Raw genomic sequence first — 14,697 nt, 5'->3', positions numbered from 1 at the left:
AGTGATTTGCACCAAAACAAGTGATGTTATAGCAAAATCTTGCATCAACAGTGTTCCACCAACTATCCACTGGGCTGTGGAAGGAAAAAAATAGCTTCTGCTTTTCTTATGCCTTTGAAATATCTCAAGAGTACATCTCATTAGCTGAATGGAAACCAGAACCTGGGTGGCAAGGGACCTAGGGAGATATAGTTCCCTCAAATTTGTAATATATATTTGGCACATAGCAACAAATGAAAGATGGCAACGTAGTGGTTAAAAGCACGGGCTATAACTTCGAATCTACTCAATCCTAGGTGCAAAACTTCAGGAAACTCATTTAACCTCCCTAATCTCAAATTACATCTTCTATAAAATGTGAAAACTTTTATCTGCCACATTGGGTTAGAGAGAGGATTAAACATCTATGTAGCATATATAAATGCCTCTACAAATGTTTGTAATTATTATGATCATTACTATTATTGCTGCTTTCAATATGATTTACTATTAAATTTCTCTACTTCTACATATCTTCCTTCTTCTGAAAACATTGTGTTCCTCCTGTTCTAACGTCAGATCTTTTCAGTATGTTCTCATGTCCCCTTGATCAGTTTCTCTTTTTATTCTGCCCTTTGTTTAACATTTTCAGCATGATCTTGCCACCATTTCTAACTTCTGTTTTTTCATTAACCATTCTCTTTTAAAGTACCTCTCCTTAATCTAGCTTCAGTGACTACTCTTCTACTAAAACTCCTCTCTTCGAGTCACAAATTACCTTTCTCTTGACTGTTTTGATCCTCTTTTTAAAAAAGATTAAGCCAGGGAAATATTTTGTTGCTCTTAATCATTTTTAAGAAAAATATTAATGGAAAACCAACTACATTCCATGTACTAAGTTTGGATATATAGATGAAGAAATATCTATAAAGGGACTTAGAGACTACGGAGGAAATGACTTGCACCAATTTTAGTATAGAATACATACTATAAAAAATCGGGGCCGGCCCAGTGGCGTAGCAGTTAAGTTCACGTGCTGCATTTTGGCAGCCCGGGGTTCGCAGTTTTGGGTCTCGGGCGCAGACCTATGCACTGCTTGTCAAGCCATGCTGTGGCAGGTGTCCCACATATAAAGTAGAGGAAGATGGGCATGGATGTTAACCCAGGGCCAATCTTCCTCAGCAAAAAGAGGAGGATTGACAACAGATGTTAGCTCAGGGCTAATCTTCCTCATCCAAAAAAAAAAAAAATAATATATATATACACACACACACACACACACACACACACACACACGTCTCTCTAGTATAAACGAATCTAGTCAAGTCACAAGAAAGTTAACTGGAATATTTAGGAGAGCCTTCTCTTTGACCTAAGTCTTGAAATATAGAAAGAGAAGGTAATAGAGGAGGTTGTGAGACAGTAGTGATCCATATTTTAGTCTCTATCTTTCCTTTGTCTTCCACAGAATTGTGACTGTTTCAACTTCTCTCATTCTCTCTCTCTCACTTAATCTCAGGATTTATCAACTCTGGTGATGGGATCCAAATCTGGATCACAAATCTAAAAATGCATACTTCGCTTTTTTTGGATTACTTTTACCTTTGTGCTAAAGAGATTAGTGAAGGAAAAATAAAATACGGAAAGGTTGACTGCTTGCTTGAATTGCAGTTTTTGTTTACATACACGTTAGATGAGAATCATCTGATCAAGGATCTTTTAAAATTATTTTTATTTTTCCTAAGGTAATAAATATTCCAATTGTGGGTACCATATCTTGCCTTTTGTTTTTTGGGTTTTTTTTGCCTGTCCCCTACCCCTTCTCAGCCGACATTGAACACAATGTATACATATGTTATGCACACAAAAAATACTTATTGAAATGAATTCCAACCTGATGGTGTGATCTTTCTATAACATGGCAGTGTAATATATCTAAAGTATTTGAAATTTATGACTCATATTATGCTGTCTCTAAACACACAGGCAAATGGGTGTGTATGGCAATAGTATCTAAAATTAAACATCACTTCATCAATAATTGGGTATATCAGGATAAGGCGACTTCTGTGCAGTTTTAGTTCTATGGAAAATTGTTTTATTTCCTCTCTTTACTTCGTAGAAAATATTTTCATCTCCATAGTCAGTAGGAAGTCAATCCACAGCCATTATTAATATTCTTCAGAAAAACAGATAAGTATATTTTCATTTTTATTTTTAAATGTCATGGCTTGAGAGTTCCCAGGTCTCCTAGTTTGCTACAATAAGAAATTAAGTTGAATACAGGAGTTTAAATGAGAAATAGAAGATTCTGTAGCACATGTTTTCTTTCTTCACCCATTTTTTATATATTTTCTAGTATTTTCCGATTTTAGTGCGAATGTAATAAATTTTGAAAGAAAAACCCAGAAGACACATATATTTTGTGTATGTCTTTATGACATGTCATCTATTGCAGAGGGAGAATAGTCTGCATACTTGCCATCACAATTCATTACAATCATTATTGCTTCACGTAAAGAGGGATTTAGCTTGAACAAAAAAGCATAAGAACTTTGGGAACTGCTACTCAAAATGAGAGGAGAGTCTGAATTGTGCTAATGCAGATAAAGCAGTCTTGACAGGAATATCTTTAGATTGAATGTACCAATCATTGGTATTCTCTGGGAAATAAATGACTACATTTTAATTATCAACTCAAAACAACGCCATTTGGGGTAAATTACAAAGTTGATAGCTGAGTGTAGAACTTAAATTTAACTTATAGATGAATATCAGGCAAGACAAAGAAAAAAAATTGCCAGTGAACTTAGAAATTGTGTGGTTAATTTCAAGGTTTTTTTTTGTGTGTGTGTGAGGAAGATCAGCCCTGAGCTAATGTCCATGCTAATCCTCCTCTTTTTGCTGAGGAAGACCGGCTCTGAGCTAACATCTATTGCTAATCCTCCTCCTTTTTTTTTTTCCCCAAAGCCCCAGTAGATAGTTGTATGTCATAGCTGCACATCCTTCTAGTTGCTGTATGTGGGACGCCGCCTCAGCATGGCCGGAGAAGTGATGCGTCGGTGTGCGCCCGGGATCTGAACCCAGGCCGCCAGTAGCGGGACGTGCACACTTAACCTCTAAGCCACGGGGCTGGCCCTGTGTTGTTAATTTTAATGGGCTCGTAGCATAAATCAATATGAGAAATAAATAAATTCAGTAGAAAACAAATACTTTTACTGTTGTAATCCACCCCATTTAAGAGCACCCTGCAAATGTGTTACATTTTTACTCATTCAAAAAATGTAGGGATACTTATCAACTTGTTAGGAGATGGTTGTGGAGATGTGGGCTATTCCTTGATGGTCAAATTCCTCTTACATTGTCCAGTGACCACTTCCTCAGAATTACATGGTTTGTATATTTACTGTTCAGATTTCTTGGCCCTACTTCAGCCATACTCAATCAAAATTACCAATATTTGCTGGAGGAATTTAAAATTTTTCCAAGTTCTTCAGCTTATTTTAATATATACTGATGTTTGAGAACCATGACTCAAACGGATATAAGCTTCTATATTCAATTATTCTTTATCATCATCAAATACATTTGTATACTAGGAGGATTCACATTAAAAGTTTCCATCACAAAGGAAACTTCAAAGAGGAAGAAAAAAATCCTCACAAAACTCATACCCATTACGTGGCTTTGAGTATAAAAATGTGTTATGATAAAAGGAGATGAGAAATAAACTTTTAGGTGATGCATTATCACAAAAAAATATTTATTGAGATCTTACCAAAGAGCAATGTCCTAAACCTTGGGGATACAGTGATGAAAACAAAAAACAGAAAAAATGTCTGCCCTCAAAGCAGCATCAACGTTTCCTCCACAATCTAGTCGGAGGAAGCAGAAAATACTAGCATAATAAAAAAACTATACAGTATGTAGGAAATAATATATGACGTCATTCATTTTTGAAGGATACATTGTGGAATTTTCCATTGTGGTTTTTTTTTTCCAGCAATTCGAAGTGTTATTCTCTTATCTTCTGGCTTCCATTGCTTCTTTGAAAATCACATGTCTCTTTTACTATTGTTATTTAAAGATAAAGTGTCTTCTTTTCTCTAGCTACTTTTATAAGTTCTCTTCATCATTGGGTTTTCAACAGTTATACTATGTTGCTTAAGTATGTGGGTGTCTTTGTGTGTGTGTGCGTGTGTGTGTGTGTGTGTGCATGCACGCACTTAGGGTTTATAAGGCATCTTGATTCTTTGGCTTAATGCTTTTTGTCAGTTTGGAATTTTTTTCCAGGCATCATCTCTTCAAACATTGTTTACTCCTAATTCTCTCTACACTTGCATCCTCTGAGTGACAAAACATATGTATCTCAGAATATTAAACTATTTTCTATGTTACTTTTAAGGTCTCATGTATATTCTAGCCCATTTCCTCTCTGTAGTTTAATGTAGGTATTTTCTATTCCTTATTTTCCACTTCACTAATCTTCTTTTATGTTATGTCTAAGCTGTGTTTAGACATATGCATTTGGTACCGTATTTTAAAATAAATTCAAGATCTCTGATTAAATCATTTTCAGTTATTTTTAAATACTGGTCCTGTAACTCTAATATCTACTTCACTTTGAATGTCTTTCTATTATTTGTTTCTATCTGTCTCTCTGTCTGTCTGTCTCTCTCTATATATATATGTATATATTTATTTACACTTATATGTGTGTGTCTGTGCGTGTGTGAGTGTTTGTGTGTAATATTACACCAGATAAGAATTAATTTTCTGTCGTCAGGAAATAATGTATGTAGAAATCCTCTTAATCCACTTGAATCTCACCTATTTATGATATACTCATTCTCTTAGGGGATATCCTTTCTGTATTATCAATTGAAAGTTTGGGTAGTGTCTTTAGCTTTTCCTTTTGGAGGGCTCTGAATTCCAATTTTTGTCTTTCCAGGACTAAGAGAATTAAGGTATTGATTGTTTAACACTGATTTTCTGCTTGATTTCCCCAATTCTGACTCCATGTATACACAGCATATGTGTTAACAAATGTTTTCTTAGTTTTTTATTGGTGTGTAACAAATTACCACAAACCTAGAGGCTTATTACAACACACACTTATTATCTCACAACTTGCCTGTGTCAGGAGTCTGGACATGCTTAGTCGGTTCCTCTGCTCATAGTTTTACAAGGCAACATCAAGTTACTGGTCACACTGTGTTCTCATTTGAGGGCTTGACTGGGGAAGAATTTGCTTCCCAGCTCATTCAAGTTGTTGGAAGAATTCATTTCTTGTGTTTGTATGACTGAGGCATTTCGCTAGCTGTCAAAAAGAGACTGTCCTCTTGTCCTCAAGGATGCCCAAGATTCCTAGAGGCTTTTGGAAGTTTCTTTCCTTTTCCAACAGAGCTTCTCCTACTTGGCTACTGACTTCATCAAGCCAACAAGAGAGCCTCTCACTTCAGATAGTGCCCAATTTCTTTTTAAAGGCCTTCACCTGATTAAGTGAGGTCCACCCAGTATAATCTCCCTTTGGATGACCTCAAAATCAACTGATTTGAAACTTTAATTAAATCTGCAAAATTCTTTCACCTTTGTCATATTCTATCGGCTAGAAGCAGGTCACATGCCTCACCCACGCTCAAGGGAAAGGGATTATACAGACAATGAACGGTAGTAAGTAGGGGTTATGAGGAGCATCCTAGGGTCTATCCTCCACAGATGCCTGATAGCAAATCCCTCCCAATATATCAGGTGTGCTTTGCTTCATTTCCCTTTATCTTAGTTCTTGTGCTTTTGATTTATGACTTTATGAAAGCCCTGAATTCAAATTTTTACCCCCTATCCCCACATCTAGGGAGATTTTTGCAAGTCCTACTATGTTGCTTTCTCTTCAAATTGTGGCCCACGAAGTGAGTTGACAAATATCCCATGAGAAAAAAAATCTGCCTTCTTTACCCCGCAAATCCTGCTGCCTTGGTTGTTTTTGTACCTTCAAAGGTCTCTTTCTTATTTTGTCTGTCTGGTTGGTTGTGTTTTTTAATCCAGTTTTTATATTTGTTCCAGGGAAAATATTCTTTCTGATTCCAGGTGCTTCATCAGAGCTCAAAACAAAATTTGATAGTACTCAATTATTTAATCTTTTACAAAACCCAAGTCTTTCTTATTTGAAATTAGATTTCTTTGGTTTTACAAAATAAACTACCTAGGGCATAACTTGGAGGAATTATTATTTTCCTGCCCATAAGCCTTTTATTTAACTCCATTGACTCAGATGGATGGCTTGGGAATTTCAGGGCTTTAGTATTCTAAGAAAAGAATGGAAGCATATTCAAGTTAAAAAGTTCTTTTACATCAATCATCTCTCTCTTCCCCCAATACACTTTTTAAATTCACTTAGTAACTTTGTTGTTATCAGTGTTAGTGACACAGTAGAGCTTGGATAAAAGTTTTAATCACTTTATAATCTATATTAATCTCTTTCCCATCAAGCTTTGAGGTGGAAAATAGATACTCTCTCAATCTTATAAAGAGAGAAGCATTAAGCCCAATGCAAATCAGATTGCTACTCCTAAGCCCTTCCTGTAGAGATTTCTGGAGTTTCCACTAGTTTTCATCTTTGTCTTTGTTTATGGTATAGTGAAATCTCTCAAATTCCTGAGAAAGTCTGGCACTAAAAAAGAGGACTTTTACTTTCTTAAGCCTGAAATGTCCCTAAATTGAGGCAATTTGTCAGTGGATACACTTGAAAGCAACGTCACCCCTTTTAGTATTTTACATTTCAGTTAAATGAAACTGATGACATCACTAATATCTAATAACATCATTGGAGAAAACATAGTTGAATAACATGTCACTGGAGACAGACTGATGTGTTCCAATGCTTGGAGGTGTTATTTTAACCATTTGAAATTTGGTTTCCTCTTCTATAAGATCAGGATAATAATATCAATAGCAACTCATGTGATTATTGAGAATAAGAATTAATGTGAAATGAATACAGCATATTCTAAGACATAAATTTCTTTTTATCTCTTGCTACCTGATAGTTCCACTTTTTGCTTTCCTTCCTCCAAACAGATAATTAGTAAATCCATATTTTCTCAAGGGTGGCCTGTGACCAGGCAGAAAGCAGAAAACAAATATTCATGGATATGTTTTCCAAAAGCTTAAATTATTAAAAAATAGAGGACTGGTGGCTTAAATAAAATATTTACGAGAAATAAAGGAGAAGCATTTCTCTTCAAGAATGGAGAGCAAGATTCTCAGGTCTGGAGTAAGGAGAGATGAATGGTCATTGAACCAGGAGAGAAGAGCACGCCACCATGCTTCTTACAGCAACTGGGGCGGCAGCACAACTCTACAGATACTTTCAGGCCCTAAAAGTAAAGGGGATCTGTGTCCTGCTTCTCAGAAATATCCCCAGTGAAGGAATGGTTGCATGATATGTCTAGGCAGACTGCTCTGTACAGAGCTCAATCTTCACCCCTGGGAGGCTGAGAAGCTGATGGGAGGTGTCTAGCCGCTGAGGGCTTTTTGAGGCAGATGATGCTAATTTGGCAAAGTACATAAACTGTATCTGGCACATCAAACTAAGAAAATGAAAGAAATCATGTTTTTTGCACATATGATTGTTCCCTGAGATTCTTACCTGTATCAGTAATAACAATAAGCTATTATTATAGTGTATGCCATACATCAATAAATCTGCAATTATAGATAATATTATCTTCCCCTTTACAATTGAAGAAATTATTTTTCAAGAGTTTAAATCATTGGCCCAACTTACAGAGACAATAAGTGCTAAAGCTGGTATGTGATCCCTAGCAGAAAGCCTGGCACACAGTATTAACAATAATTGATACTAACTATTCATTTCTTTTATCGAGTTATCTTAGAATCATATATTTAAGGAATTTTAGAGTTGAAAGAAAATTTCTGATATAATCCCCTTCCCCTGCTGTTATATTTTTTCTGGACACACAGTAATCTTCCTTCTGCTTGCATACGCCAGGGACACGAATCCCTTACTTTGCAAGACATCCTGTTGAATTCCACCCATTACCAAGTTTTTACTTAGTTTGGAGCGATTTCTATGCAAATAAATTCCATTGGTCCAAGTTCTGTCACATGGAGTAACACAATGGAGATTATTAATTTTTTTATATGCTGACATTTTCCTTTATTAATTACTCACCTGTTTCCCTTTATTGTTTTTAAAAAATATTTTAGAGCTCTTCATTGTTCTAGTCTTCCTACTCTAGATGTTCTTATCTTTATTTTTTCAGTTTGCTAATGTTTTTCCCTTATGTCAGAACACAGCATCTTAAATGTCATCAAATTGGCACAAAGCATGACATAATCACAAACATATTAATGGTACTTCAATGCAGATTTTCCTTATGTACAATTGAGTTATCGTGCTGGCTACAATTAAATATTTGACAAAATAAATCTCTTTGACTAGATATTTTGATATTAAATTCGCTCAGTCCATGATACCTGTTTATGTACTCGCAAGATCTCATAGGTTTTTGAAATACAAATGTAAGATTTCACATTGTTCAGCAAGTCAGTAATAGCAACCAGAATTCCTGAATAATGAAGATATTTCACCATTAGAGGGCAGTATGGTATGGTGGTTAGGTACTTGCACCCTGGAACCAGACTACTTGAGTTGGATACCAGCCCCCACTTAGAAGCTGAGGATCCTTTGGTAAATTATTTAGCTTTTTGTTCCTCAGTAATCTTATCTCTAAAGGAGGGATGATAGAATTACCTGACTCATAAGTCAGGAAGAGGCTCACATACCTTAATAAAAGAAAAATAAGAACTTAGATCCATGCCAAGAACATAGTAAGCCCTCAATAAATATTAGTAATCATCATCTGTTACCCTTTTGTTTTCTCTCCTTATAGGAACAACTAAAGTTATTTAGTCCTATTATCTTCCAGGCATCTACTGAATATTCTATGTATTCTTTGTTTTATATTTCACTCCAGTCACGTAGGAGAGAAATCACATTTCCTATTTTTCAAGTGAGAAAAGTGAAGCCTATTACTTAGCCAAAGAAACACAGTAATATTGAAACCAACTTATAAACTGTGTAATTCAGCTAGAAAATCAGCTGAGGAGCATTTGAGGCTCTGTTTGGTGGCTGTAGAAAAGTTTTCCCATTCCAACTTTCGTGGACACAGAGTAGAGTTGAATAAAATAGACAGAAAAGGCAGAGGACTCCTGTTCTAGTTCACGCTATTTTTTCTCTCATTTCTTAGTGGCTCCCCTTTTATACTAAGCTATGGAAGTGACTTAGTCTAGATTGGGGAAGCATTCTCCTGCCTAAAGCCCTCTATCAAACTCTACCGTGAAGTAGAGAAGTAGAATGAATGCTAGAACACATTAAAAAGGAGTCTTTGTGACAAGCCTAGAATTTATTTACATGTCATATAGAGGCTCTCAATAAAAACGTTATTAAATAGAATGTCCCTAACATGGATTGTTATAGTGACTCACAATTGCCTGATTACATCCATTATGTTTTATTTATATTAAATTCCCTTATTTTCTTCTTATGACTATATATGTTCTGATGATCTTATTCAAAAATAAGCCATCACACCTACACATATTTTGGTTTCAAAGTGTTCCCAAACCAATAATACTATTAAAATTATTATGTACACCTTAAGGTAACAACATGGTAATAATTATTGATTTAAAGTTGCTTTTTGGAACAAAGGAACTACAAAACAATCAAAATGCAATCAACAAAATATCAATAGTAAGTCCTTACCTATCAATAATTAGTCTAAACGTAAATGGTTTGTATTCTCCAATTAAAATACATAGATTACTTAACTGATAAAAAAAAAAAACATAAAAACACAAGACCCAACAATATGCTACCTATAAGAGACCAACTTAAGCTTTAAGGACAATCATGGGCTGACAGTGAGGGATGAAATAAGATATTACATTCAAATGAAAACCAAAAAAGGTAAGATATACTTATGTCAGGCAAAATAGACTTTAAGTCAAAGGCTGTAAGAAGAGACAAAGAAAGTCAATATATAATGATAAACAGGTCAATTTGTAAAAGGATATAACAATTGTAAATATATACACACTTAATATTAGAGCATCTAAATATATCAAACTATTATTAGCAGATTTGAAGGCAAAAATAGACAGCGATGTAATAATAGTAAGGGACTTCGATACCCCCACTTTAGACCAAATGGACTTAACAGACATATATAGAAAATTCCATCCAACAGCAGCAGAATATTCAATTTTCTCAAATACTTTCCAGGACAGGTCATATGTGAGGTCACAAAACTAGTCTAAATAAATTTAAGAAGATTTTAATCTTATCAAGTGTCTTTTTCAACCACAATGTTATGAAACTGGAAATCAATAAGAGAAGGAAAGCTGGAATAGTCACAAATATATCAGAATTAAACAACACACTCCTGAGCAACCAATGGGTCAAAAAAGAAAACAAAAGAGAAATAAAAAGATATCTTCAGACAAACAAAAATGGAAACACAACATACCAAACTTATGAGATACAGCAAAAGCAGTTCTATGAGGGAAGTTTATAGTGATAAATGCCTACATTAGAAAAAAAAAAAAAAGAGCTCAAATAAATAATCTAACCTTAAAATTCAAAAATTCAAGAAAGTAAAAAAACCAAAAGATGAACTAAGCCAAAGTTAGCAGAATAAAGGCAATAATAAAGATTAGAGCAGAAATAAATGAAATAGAGACTAGAAAAAATAGAAAGGATCAATGAAACTAAGAGTAGGTTCTTTTGAAAAGATAAAAAAATCAACAAACCTTTATTTAGACTGAGAAAAAAAGAAAGATGACTCAAATTAATAAAATTATAAGTGAAAGAGGAGACATTACAACTGATACAACAGAAATACAAAGGATTATAAGAGACTACTATGAAAAATTAAACACCAACAAATTGGATAACTTAGAAGAAATGGATAAATTCCTAGAAACACATGACTTACCAAGACTGAATCATGAAATAATAAAAAATCTGAACAGACCAAAAATGAGCAAGGAGATTGAATCAGTAATCAAAAGTCTCCCAACAAATAAAACTTCTAGACCAGATGACTTCACAGGTGAATTCTACCAAACTTTTAAAGAAAAGTTAACATCAATCCTTCTCAAACTCCTCCAAAAAACTGAAGAGGAGGGAATACTACCAAACTCATTTGACGAGGCCAACATTACCCTGCTACCAAAGCCAGATAAGGACACTACAAGAAATGAAAATTACAGGCCAATATCCCTGATGGACATAGACACAAATATTCTCAACAAAATACAATTCAAGAGCACATTAAAAAAATCATATGCCATGATCAAGTGGAATTCATCCCTGGATGAAAGGATAGTTCAACACATGCAAACCAATAAATGTGATATACCACATTACCAAAATGAAGAATTAAAAAATATATGATCATTTCAATAGATGTAGAAAAAGCATTTGACAAAATTCAATACCCTTTCATGACAAAAACTCTCAAAAAATTGGGTATAGAAGAACTGTTACTCAACATAAAAATAGGCCATATATAACAGGCCCACAGCTAACATCATACAAAATAAAGCCTTTTCTCTAAGATCAGGAATAAGACAAGGATTCAGACTCTAGTCATTTCTATTCAACATAGGACTGGAAATCCTGGCCAGAGCAATTAGATAAGACAAAGAAATAAAAGTCATCCAAATAAGAAATGGAAAAGTCAAATTATCTCTGTTTGCAAATGACATGATCTTATATATATAAAATCTAAAAGACTCCCTCAAAAACTGTTAGAACTAATAAATGAATTCAGTGAAGTTGGATGGTACAAATTCAACATACAGAAATCAGTTGTGTTTTTATACACTAAAAAAGGAACTATCTAAAAGAGAAATTAAAAAAGCAATCTCATTTATAATTACATGAAAAACAATAAAATACTTAGCATAAATTTAACCAAGGAAGTGAAAGATCTGTGTATTGAAAACTATAAGACATTGATGAAAGAAATGGAAAAAGACAAATAAATGGAAAAATATCTCCTGTTCTTGGATTGGAAGAGTTAATATTGTGAAAATGTCCACACTACCCAAAACGATCTACAGATTCAATGCAATCACTATCAAAATTTCAATGTAATTTTTCACAGAAATAGAAAAAAGCTATCCTAAAATTTGTATGGAACCACAAAAGACCCCATATAGCCAAAGCAATCCTGAAAAAGAAGAATAAAGTTGGAGGTGTCACACTTCCTGTTTTCAAACTATATTAGAAAGCTATAATAATCAAAACAGTATAGTACTGGAATAAAAACAGACTCATAGACCAGTGGAACAGAATAGAGAGTCCAGACATAAACCCTCACATATACAGTCAACTAATTTTTGACAAGGGCACCAAGAACACACAATTAGGGAGGATATTTTCTTCAAAAAATTGTGTTGGGAAAACTGGATATCCACATGCAGAAAAATGAAACTGGACTCCTGTCTTACACCACTCACAAAAATTAACGTTAAATGGATCAAAGATTTAAATGTAAGATCTGAAACCATAAAACTCCTAAAAGAAAACAGAGAAAAAGATCCTTGACATTGGTCTTGGCAATGATTTCTTGGATAAGACATCAAAAGCATGGGAAACAAAGGCTAAAATAAACAAGTGACACCACATCACACTAAAAAGCTTCTGTACAGTAAAGCAAACAATCAATAAATTGAAAAGGCAATCTACAGATGGGAGAAAATATTGGCAAATCAAATATCTGATAAGAGATTAATATCCAAAATATATAAAGAAATCATACAACTCAATAGCAAAAAGCAAATAATCAAATTAAAAAACAGGCAAAGGATCTGAAAAGACATTTTTCCAAAGAAGACATGCAAATGGCCAACAGTTGCATGAAAAGGTGCTCAACATGACAATCATCAGGGAAATGCAAATCAAAATAGCAATGAAATCACCTCATACATGATAGGATGGCTAGCATCAAAAAGACAAGAGATAAGTATTGGTGAGAATGTGGAAAAAATGAAATCCTTATATATACTGTTGGCAGGAATGTAAATGAGTGCAGCCGTTATGGAAAATAGTATGGCATTTCTTCAAAAAATTAAAAATTGAACTACCACCTGATCCAGCAACCCCACTCCTGGGTGTGTATCTGAAGGAACTGAAATCAGTATCTTGAAAAGTCTGCACCCATGTTCGTCACAGCATCACTCACAATAGCCAAACTATGGAAACAACCTAAATGTCCTTTGCCAGATGAATGGCTAAAGAAAAAGCAGTATACATATGCAATGGAATATTATTCAGCCATAAAAAGAAGAAAATTCTGCATTTGCAACTATATGGATGAACTTGGAGGGTATTATTCTATGTGAAATAAGCCAGACAGACAAAGATAAATACTGTATGGTATCACTTATATGTGGAATCTAAAAAGAAGAAAATAAATTCTGATTTCAGAGAAACAGAGAATAGAATTGTGGTTTTTAGGGACTGGGGAGAGGGGGAAATAGGTTGATGCAGCTCGAAGCCTACAAATTTTCTGTGAGAAGAGTAAGTTTTGAGGATCTAATGTACAGCATGGTGACTATAGTTAATAATAAGGTATTATATACTGGAAAGGTGATGAGAGTTGCTCTTAAACATTCTTACTGTAAAAAAAAAAAAAGAATTAGCTATGCGAGGTGACAGATATGTTAATTATCCTGATCTTGGTAATCATTCCATGATGTATATGTCTATCAGTGTACATCATGTTCTACACTTTAAATATATACAATTATATTTGTCAACTATTCCTTGACAAAGTCAAAAAAACCACAAAGTTGATTTATAAACAGTCATCAAATTTTTCAGGGAAAAGTATATTCTTTAGAGAAAAAACATACATGGAAAAATGTGGTTTAAATTATATAGAAAGAAAGCTATCTTTTGTTCTGGCTTCTTAAGCATGAGTACCAGACATATGCTTGATTTATGCTGCCTTCTCTATAATATCATCTCCAGTAGTCATGCTAATGACCCCAATATGTATATTTACTAACAATTGAAAGAGGCACTGTAAAATGATACCTGAATATACATAATGTTTCAAGTAATGTCAGTTGAAAGAATAACCCACCACCAATATCCAAGACCCTCATGGCTTCCCGTTTTTGTGTATAACCTCTCCTTCAGCTTCGTCATGTAAATAAGTTGATCATCTGATAAAATTTTCATGTAATTATACTAGCTTAACTGAAAAAGCCGAAAAATAAAAAAGGGTCTTAAAATTTTGAATTAAACATAGGCAGGCCCAGTGGTGCTGCGGTTAAGTGTGTGCGCTCCGCTTCAGCGGCCCAGGGTTCACAACCCCGGATCCCAGGCAGGCACCAACGCACCGCTTGTCAAGCCATGCTGTGGCGGCATCCAATATAAAGTAGAGGACGATGGGGATGGATGTTAAGCCCAGGGCCAATATTCCTCAGCAAAAAAGAGGAGGATTGTCATCGGATGTTAGCTCAGGGCTGATCCTACACACAAAGAAAAGAAAAAAACAATTTTTGAATTAAACAAAAGTCTGTAAACCAACGTTCAGCATTTTGTTTTTTTCTTCTAGTTTTCTCTCAGTTGAATCAATAATAATGCTTTGAAGATCCCAATTATCCAATGCTATC

The sequence above is a fragment of the Diceros bicornis genome, chromosome 6 (genome assembly GCF_020826845.1).
Source record: "Diceros bicornis minor isolate mBicDic1 chromosome 6, mDicBic1.mat.cur, whole genome shotgun sequence".
In the NCBI taxonomy this organism is placed as follows: Eukaryota; Metazoa; Chordata; class Mammalia; order Perissodactyla; family Rhinocerotidae; genus Diceros; species Diceros bicornis.
The sequence above is the reverse complement of the archived record's forward strand: the minus strand, read 5'-3'. Positions refer to the sequence as shown.